We start from the raw sequence: 13,725 nt of genomic DNA, 5'->3' as shown, positions 1-13,725 counted from the left end.
GAGAATATAAATTGACACAACCACTGTAGAAAACATTATGGAGGTTTCTCAAAAATTTTTAAATAGAAATATCACATGATCTAGTAATTCCACTACTGGATATTTATCAAAGAAAACCAAAGATAATTATTTGAAAAGATATATACACCACTATGTTTATTGCAACATTATTTACAATAATCAAGATATGGAAGCAACCTAAGTGTCCATTGATAAATGAATGAATACAGAAGATATATATATATATATATATATTACTCAGCCACAAAAAAGATAAGATGTTGCTATTTGCGACAACATGGATAGATCTACAGGGTATTATGCTAAGTGAAATAAATGAGACAGAGAAAGACAAATACCATATGATTTTCCTTACTTGATGGAATCTAAAAAACAAAATAAACAAAACAAAAACTCAGACTCTTAAATACAGAGAGTAAACTGGTGGTTGCCAGAGGGTTGTGGGTGGAGGAATGAACAAAAGAGGTAAAAGAGATTAAGAGGTACAGGCTTTCAATTATAAAATAAATAATTCATGAAGATAAAAATTATATCATAAGGAATATAGTCAATAATATTGTAATAATGTGCTATGGTGACTATTTATTTTATCTTATTTATTTATTTATTTAATTTTCAGCATAACAGTATTCATTATTTTTTCACCACACCCAGTGCTCCATGCAATCTGTGCCCTCTATAATACCCACCACCTGGTACCCCGCCCCCCCCCCCCCCGCCACTTCAAACCCCTCAGATTGTTTTTCAGAGTCCATAGTCTCTCATGATTCACCTCCCCTTCCAATTTACCCCAATGCCCTTCTCTCTAACTTCCCATGTCCTCCATGCTTTTTGTGATGCTCCACAAATAAGTGAAACCCTATGATAATTGACTCTCTCTTCTTGACTTATTTCACTCAGCATAATCTCTTCCAGTCCCATCCATGTTGCTACAAAAGTTGGGTATTCATCCTTTCTGATGGAGGCATAATACTCCATAGTGTATATGGACCACATGTGGAAAGCACTGAGTATTACATTGAATTGTCAAATTAATATTTTGTACATCTGAAATTTATATAATATTGTATGTCAATTATACTTCAATAATAATAATAATAATAATAATTATTATTATTATTCTACTCTTGAGAGGTCCTGGGCCAGCTACTGGGAAGTAGTCATTCCTATACTCCTCTACCCTATGTCTAGGCAGACCAGAACTATATCACTAGGCTGTAGACTTTTTGGAAGGAAGCAAAATGAACACAGAGATGAGGCATACCAGTTAAGAAAAACTGCATATTGAAGAGAAACGAACAACTAGGGAAGACACATGATTATGAATTGGTATTCTCTAATGGTGTTTATAAATGAAGAGAGGCCATGGAAAATTTACAGATACCTTTACTTGACACAGAGAGAAAGAGATCACAAGTAGGCAGAGAGACAGACAGAGAGAGAGGGGAAGCAGGCTGCCTGCTGAGCAGAGAGCCCAATGTGAGACTTGATCTCAGAACCCTGAGATCATGACTTGAGCCAAAGGCAGAGGCTGAGCCCACTGAGCCACCCAGGCGCCCAACAGATAGAAGAATTCTTAATTGCTCAAATCCAAGAAATTGGTGATATTCTGAATGTTATATAGGATAATATTATTGGTGTTTATAGGGGCGCCTGGGTGGCTCAGTGGTTTAAGCCTCTGCCTTCAGCTCAGGTCATGATCTCAGGGTCCTGGGATCAAGCCCCACATCAGGCTCTCTGCTCAGCGGGGAGCCTGCTTCCCCCTGCCTCTCTGCCTACTTGTGATCTCTCTCTATCAAATAAATAAATAAAAATCTTTAAAAATATATTATTGGTGTTTATAGAATGTATGGAAGTTTGTGTCTGAGAATTTAGTTAATCCGGGAAAACAGTAAGACATGCTACTTGCAAGTTCTGGAGAAAGAATTAAGTAATAGTAATAAACATCTATAATGTTTACCAGCTGACCTGGGGCTAAAATACAGTTAGTTGTCAGTGAAACTTCATCTTTACTTACTGGATCTGTTAATGTAAAACTTCAATTTCAGAAACTTGCCTATTTTATTTCCATTTTATATTTTCCTTAGGTTTCAGTAATGTTCTTTTTGAATAGAATCTGCTACTGCCATACCTTTGATGGAGGAAGACTATTCTTGGTGGCCAGGTGGGATGATCACTGTGAGAATTGATGGAGAAAAATCCCAAGAGGAGATGGAGGTGCTAAAAGAGGGCAACTCAAGGCCCCTAAAGATGGGAGATAATGTTAAGGAGGAAAATCTGGCTTAGATAATTTGCCCTAAGGATCTTAGATTTTATTTAGTAGGCAGTGAGGTGACAATAAAGGTGTTTGACTTAAAACAAAACCCTTTTTATAATGTAGTGTTACATTTGTAATTAAAGTGTTCTGCTTACCAATATAAGACAAAAATGTGAATAGCTTTTTCCATTGTGGAAATATTTCAAACCGGTTAATAACAACCTATATGTCTCTAATTTTTATTAGAAGTTGTTTTTTTTTTTTAAAACAAAACTAAAATTCTTATCACTTCTAACTGCTGTAACTAAAAGTCTGTTCAGAAAGAGTGATAGCTGGATTTAATACAGTGGCATAGTAGGAGGACCTTAGACTTGTCTCATCCCTGGAACATAGCTGGACAGCTATGAAATCATTCTGAATACCCTACACATGAACCTGAAGACTGATGGAACAAACTGCACTACTAGAGGAAGAGAAGAAGCCACATTGAAGAAGGTAGGAGGTGCAGAGATGTGGTTTGGGGAAAAAATGGATCATGGTTGCTTTGGAGGGGAGGGAGCAGTGGTCATGGAGAAAGGAGAGAGAGAGGAGCACACAGGGAGACACGAAGGAGAAGACTTCCTCAATGCTACTGTCTGGGAAAATGAGAGGGGCTGATTTTCCTGAGTTCTTGCAATCAGCAGGCCATAAGATTGGCGTTTTAAAGATGGGCATGCAGGCACCTAGGTGGCTCTTTTGGTTTCATGATCCCAGCTTCCTGGGATCAAGTCCCACATTGGGCTCCCTGCTTGGTGGGGAGGCTGCTTCTCCCCCGCCCCTCCCCTACACTCATGTGCACTCTCTCTCTCACAAAAATGAATAAATGAAATCTTAAAAAAAAAGGTTTCCCCAGGAAACCTTCTGGCCCTGGACTCAAATTGGCAAAGAAGTTAAACTCTCTCTCTTTGCAGATGACATGATCTTTTATGTGAAAAACCCAAAAAACTCCACCCCCAAATTATTGGAACCCATAAAGCAATTCAGCAACATGGCAGGATACAAAAATCAATACAGAAATCAGCTGCATTTCTATATACTAACAATGTGACTGAAGAAAGAGAAATTAAGGAATTGGTTCCATTTACAATAGTACCAAATAGTACCAAAACCCCTAAGATACCCAGGAATAAACCTAATCAAAGAAACTATGGAACACTTATGAAATAAATTGAGGAAGACACTAAGAGGTGGAAAAATATTCCATGCTCTTGGGTTGGAAGACTAAATACTGTAAAAATGACTATGCTGTCCAGAAAATTCTAAAATTTCAATGCAATCCCGACCAAAATACCATTGACATTTTTCACAGAACTGGAACAATCCTAAAATTTGTATAGAATGAGAAAAGAACCCGAATCACCAAGGAAATGTTGAAAAAGAAAACCAAAGCTGGGGGCATCTTAATGCCTGACTTAAGCCATATTACAAAGCTGTTATCATCAAGACAGCATGGTATTGGCATAAAAACAGACACATAGATCAGTGGAACAGAATAGAGACCCCAGAAATGGACCCTCAACCTTATAGTCAACTGATCTTTGACAAATCAGGAAAGAATATCCAGTGGAAAAAAAGACAGCCTCTTCAATAAATGGTGCTGGGAAAACTGGACAGTCACATGCAGAAGAATGAAACTGGACCATTCTCTTACACCATATACAAAGATAAACTCAAAGTGGATAAAAGACTCCAATGTGTAACAGGAATCCATCGAAATCCTAGAGAAGAACATAGGCAGTAAACTCTTCAACATTGGCCACAGTGACTTCTTTCAAGACATGTCTATAAAAGACAAGGGAAACAAAAGCAAAAATGAACTTCTGGGACTTCATCAAGATCAAAAGCTTCTGCACAGCAAAGGAAACAGTCAACAATACTAAGAGGCACTCCACTGAATGGGAGAAGATATTTGCAAATGACATTACAGATAAAGGGCTGGGATCCAAGATCTATAAAGAACTCAAACTTAACACCCCACAAAACAAATAACCTAGTCAAAAAATGGGCAGAAGACATTAACAGATACTTCTTCAAAGAAGACATACAAATGGCTAGCAGACACATGAAAAAATGTTTAACATCACAAGCCATCAGGGAAATTCAATTCAAAACCACAATGAAATACCACCCTACACCAGTTAGAATGGCAAAAATTAGTAAGACAAGGAACAACAGGGATGTGGACAAAGGGGAACCCTCCTACACTGCTGGTGGGAATGTAAGCTGGTACAGCTACTCTGGAAAACCATATGGAGGTTCCTCAACATGTTAAAAATAGAGCTATCCTATAACCCAAAAACTGTGCTACTAGGTATTTATTTACCCCAAAGATACAGACGTAGGGAAAAGAAGGGGCACATGCACCCCAATGTTCATAGTAGCAATGTCCACAATAGCCAAATTGTGGAAGGAGCTGAGATGCCCTTCAACAGATGAATGGATAAAGAAGTTGTGGTTTAATAAAATCTTTAAAAAAATAGGTGTCTGGGTGGCTCAGTTGTTAAGCGTCTGCCTCCAGCTCAGGTCATGATCCCAGGGTCCTGGGATTGAGCCCTTCATGGAGCTCCCTGCTTGGCAGGAAGCCTGCTTTTCCCTTTCCCATTTCACCTGCTTGTGTTCCCTCTCTGTTTCAGTCTGTCTCTCTGTCAAATAAATAAATAAATAAATTGAAAGAAAAAAAAAAAAGAACTGGCTTCCTTTGCCTTTAAAAAAAAGTTGTGGTTTGTATATACAATGGAGTATTACTCAGCCATCAGGAAAGGATGAATACCCACCATTTGCATAGACATGGATGGAACTGGAAGGGATTATGTTAAGTGAAATAAGTCAAGCAGAAAAGGACAATTATCATATGGTTTCACTCATATGTGGAACATAAGGAATAGTACAGAGGACCACAGGGGAAGGTCAGGAAAACTGAATGGGAAGAAATCAGAGAAGGAGATAAACCATGAGAGACTCTGTACTCTGGAAACCAAACTGAGGGTTACAGAAGGGAGGGGGGTAGGAAGGGGTAACCAGGTGACAGGTATTAAGGAGAGCATGTGTAGTAATGATCACTGGGTGTTATAAGCAACTAAAGAATTGTTGAATACTACATCAAAAACTAATAATGTGTTGGAGAGGATGTGGAGAAAGGGGAACCTCTTACACTGTTGGTGGGAATGCAAGTTGGTGCAGCCAATTTGGAGAACAGTGTGGAGATTCCTTAAGAAATTAAAAATAGAGCTTCCCTATGATCCTGCAATTTCATTACTGGGTATTTACCCCCAAAATACAGATGCAGTGAAAAGAAGGGCCATCTGGACCCAATGTTCATAGCAGCAATGGCCATAGTTGCCAAACTGTGGGAAGAACCAAGATGACCTTTAACGGACAAATGGATAAAGAAGATATGGTCCATATATACAATGGAGTGTTATGCCTCCATCAGAAAGGATGAATACCCAACTTTTGTAGCAACATGGATGGGACTGGAAGAGATTATGCTGAGTGAAATCAGTCAAGCAGAGAGAGTCAATTATCATATGGTTTTGCTTATTTGTGGAGCATAAGGAATAACATGGAGGACATGGGGAGATGGAGAGGAAAAGGGAGTTGGGGGAAACTGGAGGGGGAGATGAACCATGAGAGACTGTGGACTCTGAAAATCAATCTGAGGGGTTTGGAGGGGCAGGGAGTGGGAGTTTGGGTGAGCCTGGTGGTGGGTATTATGGAGGGCACATATTGCATGGAACACTGGGTGTGGTGCATAAACAGTGAATTTTGGAACACTGAAAAGAAATAAAAAATTTTTAAAAACTAATGATGCATTATATGCTGGCTAATTGAACATAATAAAAAAAATAAAGGTTGGCAGGCTTGGATGGATAGAGCCTTGAGGGCACTGCCCTGCTCCTGAGGAGAAGGCAGACATACAACCTGTGGGGCAGATGGCATGGAAATAGTGATCTGAAGAATGCCTGAGGCACACGGGGGATACTGTTTGGTCTTCTTGGAGTGCATTGTTGAGATGGTGGATTCACAGATATGCTTCTCCAGAGACAAAGGAGCCTATGGGTGCCATTTCCCTTCCCTCTCCCTCAGCATAAACACAGAGCCACCTATGGCAAACAGCACAACTCCAACATTAGCTACCTAACCTGCTTATTCCAAGTCCCACACCCTGTGCTCTGGCACTACTGCCCTACTTGGTAAAGTTAGCCTTAGTCCCAGCACAGAGGACCCCTTCCCCAGAACACCAGTGGAAGTCCTAGCCCACAGTATGTCTTCCAACAAGAGAGTTCTGTAGGGCTTCCATTCTAGTGGAAATAGTATCAGGTCTCATTTCACAAGCAGACCAGAGCGCACCTACTTAGAACTCACCACATTCTGGTCAAGGACCAAACACTGTCAACTACAGGCAAGAGCCAGTGCACATAACTGGACTGAAGAATATAACAGCCAAAACACAACAGCAGAGTGCACCCAGTAAACACCAGACACTGCCTGAGGTGTCAGGCTCTGGACACTACATGACCTCTTCCTCATAAAACTATTACACAGGAGCAAGAACGATAACTTGTCTAACACAGAGAAGAAGGTGGAGGCTTAGACAAAATGTAAAGTTGGAGGAATTCATCCTAAAATAAAGAACAAGATAAAGTCATGAACAGAGATCTAAGGAGTACAGATACGTGTAATGTTGCGGCCGGCGCGACAAACCGACCGGGAACATCAGGGTAAAAGGATGGTGAAAAGAAATTAAGAGACAAAGAGATGGGGGCAGGAGGAGCACCAAGGAGGATGTCCCATAGTGCCCAAGTTTATTTTGCAGAGCTCTGATTTATACCACACAGTAAGGGAATCACCTCCTGTACATCTGGTGCTAGTTTCTATTTTGGCCTGAGAGTAGCTGGCCATGCAGAGATATCAGACAGCCTTGACCTTCGTGGTTTGTACACTTAGGCCATAACTCAATATTCACAAAACACAGGAGCCTTATTAACTTAGTCTTGAGACAGCAGCTGCAATGGCAACATGCCAAACCTTACAATGTTCTCATAACAATCACCAGGGGAAAACGGTAGCACTCTAGCTCACCACCCGTGAACTTCCTTGGTTGAAGAGGTTCCCAAGAACTGTTGCTCTATTGGGTTAACCCCTTCTAGGCACAAGGCTCCCAACAGTGTAACATGCCTGATGGAAAATTTAAAGCAATAATCATAAGGATACACACTGGGCTTGAGAAAAGAATGGAAGACTTCAGGGTGGCCCTTAAGGTAGAGATGAAAGAGTTAAAAAACAGTCAGAAATGAAGAATGATATAACTAAGATTAGAAACAGATTTGATGCAATGAACACAAGGAATAAAGACACAGAGGAATGAATAAGTGGTATAAAAGATACAATAATGAAAAATAAGTGACTCCACCAAATGTAATAACATTCATATTATAGGAGTTCCAGAAGAAGAGAGAGAAAAGGGGGCCAAAAAATTATTTGAGCCAATAATAGCTGTAAACTTCCCTGGTTTGGGGAAGGAAACAGATATTGAGATCCAGGAAGCACAGAGAACTTCCATCAAGATCCAAAAAAGCAGACCATCACCAACACATACTGTAATTAAAGTTGCAAAATATAGTGATGAAGAAAAAAAAATCTTAAAAGCAGCAAGACAAAAGTCCCTAACCTACAAAAGAAGACTAGCTAGCTGAAGATTTCTCAATAGAAATGCAGCAAGCCAGAATAAAGTGGCATGATATATATGTGCTGAATGGCAAAAACCTGCAACCAGGAATACTCTATCCAGCAAGCCTATCATTCAGAATAAAAGGGGAAAGAGTGTGCCAAACAAAGAAAAATTAAAGGAGTTTGTGATCACTAAACCAGTCCTGTGAGAAATATTAAAGGGGACTCCTTGAGTGCAAAGAAAAGACCAAAAGTGACAAAGACAAGAAAGGAACAGAGAAAATCTCCAGAAACAATGTCAAAACAAGTAATAAATGACACTATATACATATCTTTCAATACTTACCGTGAATGTAAATGGACTAAATGCTCCAATCAAAAGCTAGGGTGTCAGAATGGATAAAAAAATAAGACCCATCTATACACTGCCTATCAGAGACTCATTTTAGATTTGAAGACACCTGCAGATTGAAAGTGAGGGGATGGACAAACATTTTTCTTGAAATGGATGTTAAAGAAGCCAGAATAACAATACTTACATCAAACAAGCTAGACTTTAAAACACACTGTAACTAGAGATGAAGAAGTACACTACATCATAATAAAGGGGATAGTTCAACAAGAATATATAACAATTCTATATATTTATACACCCAGCATGGGAGCACTCAGATGTATAAAAATGTAAATAATAAACATGAAGGAACTAATTGTTCTCTCGGCAACTTATAGCAATGGGAAATTTACAGCAATGGACTTACAGCAACGGACGAGTAATTTAAGCAGAAAATCAATAAAGAAACAATGGTTTTGAATGACACACTGGATCAGATGGACTCAACAGATATATTTACAACATTCCATCCTAAAGCAGCAGAACACACATTCTTTTAAAGTTCACTTGGGACAGGGACACCTGGGTAGCTCAGTTAGTTAAGTGTCCAACTCTTAATTTCGGGTCAGTAATATCTCAAGATTGTGAGATCAAGTCCTGAATCAGGCTCTGTACATAGCAGGGAGCCTGCTTGAGATTCTCTACTGTCCTTCTGCCCCTCCCCACTGCATTCAATCTCTCTCTCTCAAATAAATAAACAAATCTTTAAAATGCACATGGGACATTCTCCAGAAAAGATCACAAATTAGGCCTCAACAAATTAAAAAAGATTGACATCATACCATGCATCTTTTCTAACTATAACACTATGAAACTTGAAGTCAACCACAAGAAAAAAATTTGGAAAGACCACAAATACATGGGGGTTAAACAGTAAGCTACCAAACAATGAATAGATAAACCAGGAAATCTAAGAGGAAATAAAAAATTACATGGGAAAGAGTCTACTCTTGATTCTGGGAAATAAACAGGGTTGTGGAAGGGAAGCTGGGTGGAGGGATGGGATAATTTGGTGATTACCAATAAGGAGGGCACATGATGTAATGAGCACTAGGTGTTATATGCAAAGAATGAATCATTGAACATTCTGTCAAAACTAATCAGGTACTATACATTGGCTAATTGAATTTTTAAAAAATTACCTGGAAACCAATGAAAATGAAAACATGACAGTCGGAAACCTTTGGGATGCTACAGAAGTGGTCCTAAGAGGGAAGTATATAGCAATATAGGGCTACCATAAGAAGGAACAAAAATTTCAAAGCAACAAACTAAACTTACACATAAAAAAGCTAGTAAAAAAACAACAAAGGAAGCCTAAAGCAGGCAGAAGAAGGGAAAATAAAGATTAGAGCAAAATAAATGATATAGAAACTAAAAAAGACCACAAAAGAAGAAATCAATGAAACCAGGAGTTGATTTTTTGAAACAATCAATAAAATTGATTAACCCCTAACCAGACTTAGCAAAAAGAAGAGAAAGGACCCAAGTAAATATAAGCACAAATGAGACGGGAGAAATAACAACAAATACCACAGAAATACAATTATAAGAGAATTATAAAAAACTATATGCTAACAGTTTGGACAACCTGGAAGAAATGGATAAATTCCTGGGAACATATAAACTACCAAAATTGAAACAGGAAGGAATAGAAAACTTGACAGACTAATAACCAACAAATAAATTGAGTCAGCATTTAAAAAAATTCCCCACAAACAAAACTCCAGAGTCAGATGGCTTCTCAGGGGAATTCACCAAACATTTAACGAAGAGTTAGTACCTATTCTTCTCCAACTACTCAAAAAAAAAAAAAAAACTGGAAGGAAATTTTCAAATTCATTCTAGGAGCCCAACATTATCCTGATACCAAAATCAGAAAAGACTCCATCAAAAAATAGAACTACAGGCCAATATCCCTGATGAACATGGATGCAAAAATTCTCAATAAAATACGAGGAAATCAGATTCAACAGTAATTAAGAGAATCATTCACCAAAATCAAGTGAGATTTATTCCTGGGCTGCAAGGCTGATTCATTACTAGAAAACCAATCAACATGATATACCACAGTAATTTAAAAAGAGGATAAGAACCATATGATCATTTCAATAGACATGGAAAAATCATTTCACAAAGCATAATATCCATTCATGATAAATCCCTCAATAAAATAGGTGTAGAGGGAATATACATCAATGTAATAAATGCCATATATAAAAAACCCACAGCTAATATTATCCCCAACTGGGGAAAATTGAGAATTTTTTCTCCATATTCACAAACACACAGTTGTCCACTCTTACCACTGTTATTCAAGATACTTCTGGAAGTCCTGTCCACAGCAATCCGAATACAAAAAGAATTAAAATGCACTGATATCAGCAAGGAAGAAGTAAAACTTCCACTCTCTGCAGATGAAATGATACTCTGTATAGAATACCCAAAAGACTCCACCAAAAAATTGCTAGGACTGATACATGAATTCCATAAAGTCACAAGACGCAAACTCAATGTACAGAAATCTGTTGCATTTCCATACACCAATAATGAAGCAACAGAATGAGAAATCAAGGAATCGATACCATTTATAATTGCACCAAAACCCGTAAGATAACTAGGAATAAAACTACCCAAAGACATAAAGACCTGTACTCTGAAAACTATAAAACCCTGATGAAAGAAATTGAAGATGACATAAAGAAATAGAAAGACATTCCATGATCATGGATCAGAAGAACAAGTATTTTAAAATGTCTATAGTACCCAAAGCAATCTACACATTTAATGCAATCCCTTTGAAAATAACACCAGTGTTTTTCACAGAGCTAAAACAAAAAATCGTACAATTTATATAGAATTATAAAAGACCCAGAATAGCCAAGACAGTCTTGAAAAAGAAAAGCAAACCTAGAGGCATCACAATTCAGGACTTTAAGTTATATTACAAAGGTGTAGTGATTAAAATAGTATATTACTGGCACAGAAATTAGACACATAGATGAATGAAATAGAATAGAAAACCTAGAAATGAACCTACAACTATACGGTCAACTCATGTTTGACAAAGTAGGAAAGAATATCCAATGGAAAAAGACAGTCTGTTCAACAAAGAGTATTGGGAAAATAGGACAGCCACATGCAGAAGACTGAAACTGGACCACTTTCTTACACCATACACAAAACTAAATTCAGAATGGATGAAAGACCTCAATGTGAGATGGGAAGCCATTACAATCCTAGAGGAGAACACAGGCAGCAACCTCTTTGACATCAGCTGAAGCAACTTCTTTCTAGATATGCCTCCTGAGGGAAATGAAAGAAAAGTAAAAATAAGCTATTGGGACTTCATGAAAAAAACAAAAAAATAAAAAAATAAAAAAACAAAACAAACAAACCAAAAAAAAACCAAAATCAAACCAAACCAAAACAAAAAAACGAAAAAAAAAAAAAAAAACAACCCAAAAACCAAAACCAAAAACTTCTGCACATCGAAAGGAACAATCCACAAAACTAAAAGGCACCATATGGAATGGAGAAGATATTTGCAAATGACCTATCTTATAAAGGGTTAGTATCTAAAACACATAACACACTTATAAAACTCAACACCCAAAAAACAAATAATCCATTTAAGAAATGGGCAGAACCTGTACCCCTGGGGATAAAAATATATGTTTATAAAAAATAAAAAAAAATAAAAAATAAAAAATTAAAAAACAAAAACAAACAAAAAAACACATACTTAAACAATGGGTCAAATTTAAAAAAGTATATTTAAAAAAGTATAAAAAAATATATAGAAAATATCTTGATACAAGTGAAAAAGTAAGTACAACATATGGAATATATGAGCTGCAGTAAAAGCAGTGTGGAGATAAAAAAAAAAGAAATGGGCAGAACACAGGAACAGACATTTTTCCAAAGAAAAAGATGCTTAATATCACTCATTATCAAAGAAATACAGATCAAAACTACAGTGAGCTATTACTTCAAACCTGTCAGAATGGCCAAAATGAACAACACCGGAAACAACAGGTGTTGGTGAGGGTGCAGAGAAGGAACCCTCTTACATTGTTCATGGGAATGCAAACTGGTGCAGCCACTCTGGAAAACAGTTCCTCAAAAAGTTAAAAATAGAACTACCTATAGTCCAGTAATTATACTACTTGGTATTTACCCAAAGGATGTAAAAATACTAATTTGAAGGGATAAATGCATCCTGATGTTTATAGCAGCATTATCCACAAGAGCCAAATTATGGAAAGAGCCCCAGTGCCCACTGACTGATGACTGGATAAAGAAGATGTGGCATGTATATACAATGGAATACTACTCAGCCATATAAAGGAATGAAATCTTGCCATTTCCAAGGACATGGATAGAGCTAGATAGTACTATGTTAAGTGAAATAAGTCAGTCAGAGAAAGACAAATACCATATGACTTGATTCATGCAGAATTTAAGAAACCAAACAAACATGGGTGAAAAATGAGAGGAAAAACCAAGAAGCCAACTCTTCACTATAGAGAACAAATATGGTTACCAGAGAGGAGGTGTTTGGGGGATGGGTTAAATAGTTGATAGGGATTAAGAAGGGCACATGTTGTGGTAGCACCCTGTACCTTATTTATTGTTGAATTACTAAATTTTATACCTGAAATTAATATTACATTGTATATTAACTAATTGGAATTTAAATAAAAACTTGAAAGAGAAAAATGGAAAGAATGATAGTTGAAGGAAGATCAGTCAAAATAGTCAGTTTTTCTATAAAAGGTCAGCAGGAGTCAATACAGGAAGTTCCCAGGTGGCTGGGCAAGAAGTCTTTCCCTTTTTAACTATGAAGTTTGGAATGATTTATCTTCCTCAGTTCTAGTAAGCTGCCTTATTTGAAAACTGGACTTTAAGATAGAAACCCTGGACCTAGATAATTTAACAGGGTTAACACTTATAAAGGCATGTTTCCCATCTCTGTTCCTCACATCAGTGATTTTCTGTTTCCTCATCAGCTGCATTCACCCCAGGCACAGTTTTTGACAAGTACTACAATTTCTCACTCAAAATTTTTGTCAGTTGTTTTATTATTGGGATCAGCTGCTAAAAATTATACACTGATGCCTGATATTAGCAACATAAACACATGCTGGAGGCACAGTTGAAAACATAACATCACGTGGAGACAAAGAACAGGTGATAGGTATATGACATGAGAACTTAACTTTTAGCTTTACACACACACACACACACACACACACCTCATTATGATCCGAAAGTCTAGTGGGAGAAAGGTGGAAGGACAAAGTTCTACTTTCTCATTTTTCCTTTACCACTCTGCCTTTTA

This window comes from Mustela nigripes, chromosome X (genome assembly GCF_022355385.1).
Source record: "Mustela nigripes isolate SB6536 chromosome X, MUSNIG.SB6536, whole genome shotgun sequence".
Classification (NCBI taxonomy): domain Eukaryota; kingdom Metazoa; phylum Chordata; class Mammalia; order Carnivora; family Mustelidae; genus Mustela; species Mustela nigripes.
The sequence above is the reverse complement of the archived record's forward strand: the minus strand, read 5'-3'. Positions refer to the sequence as shown.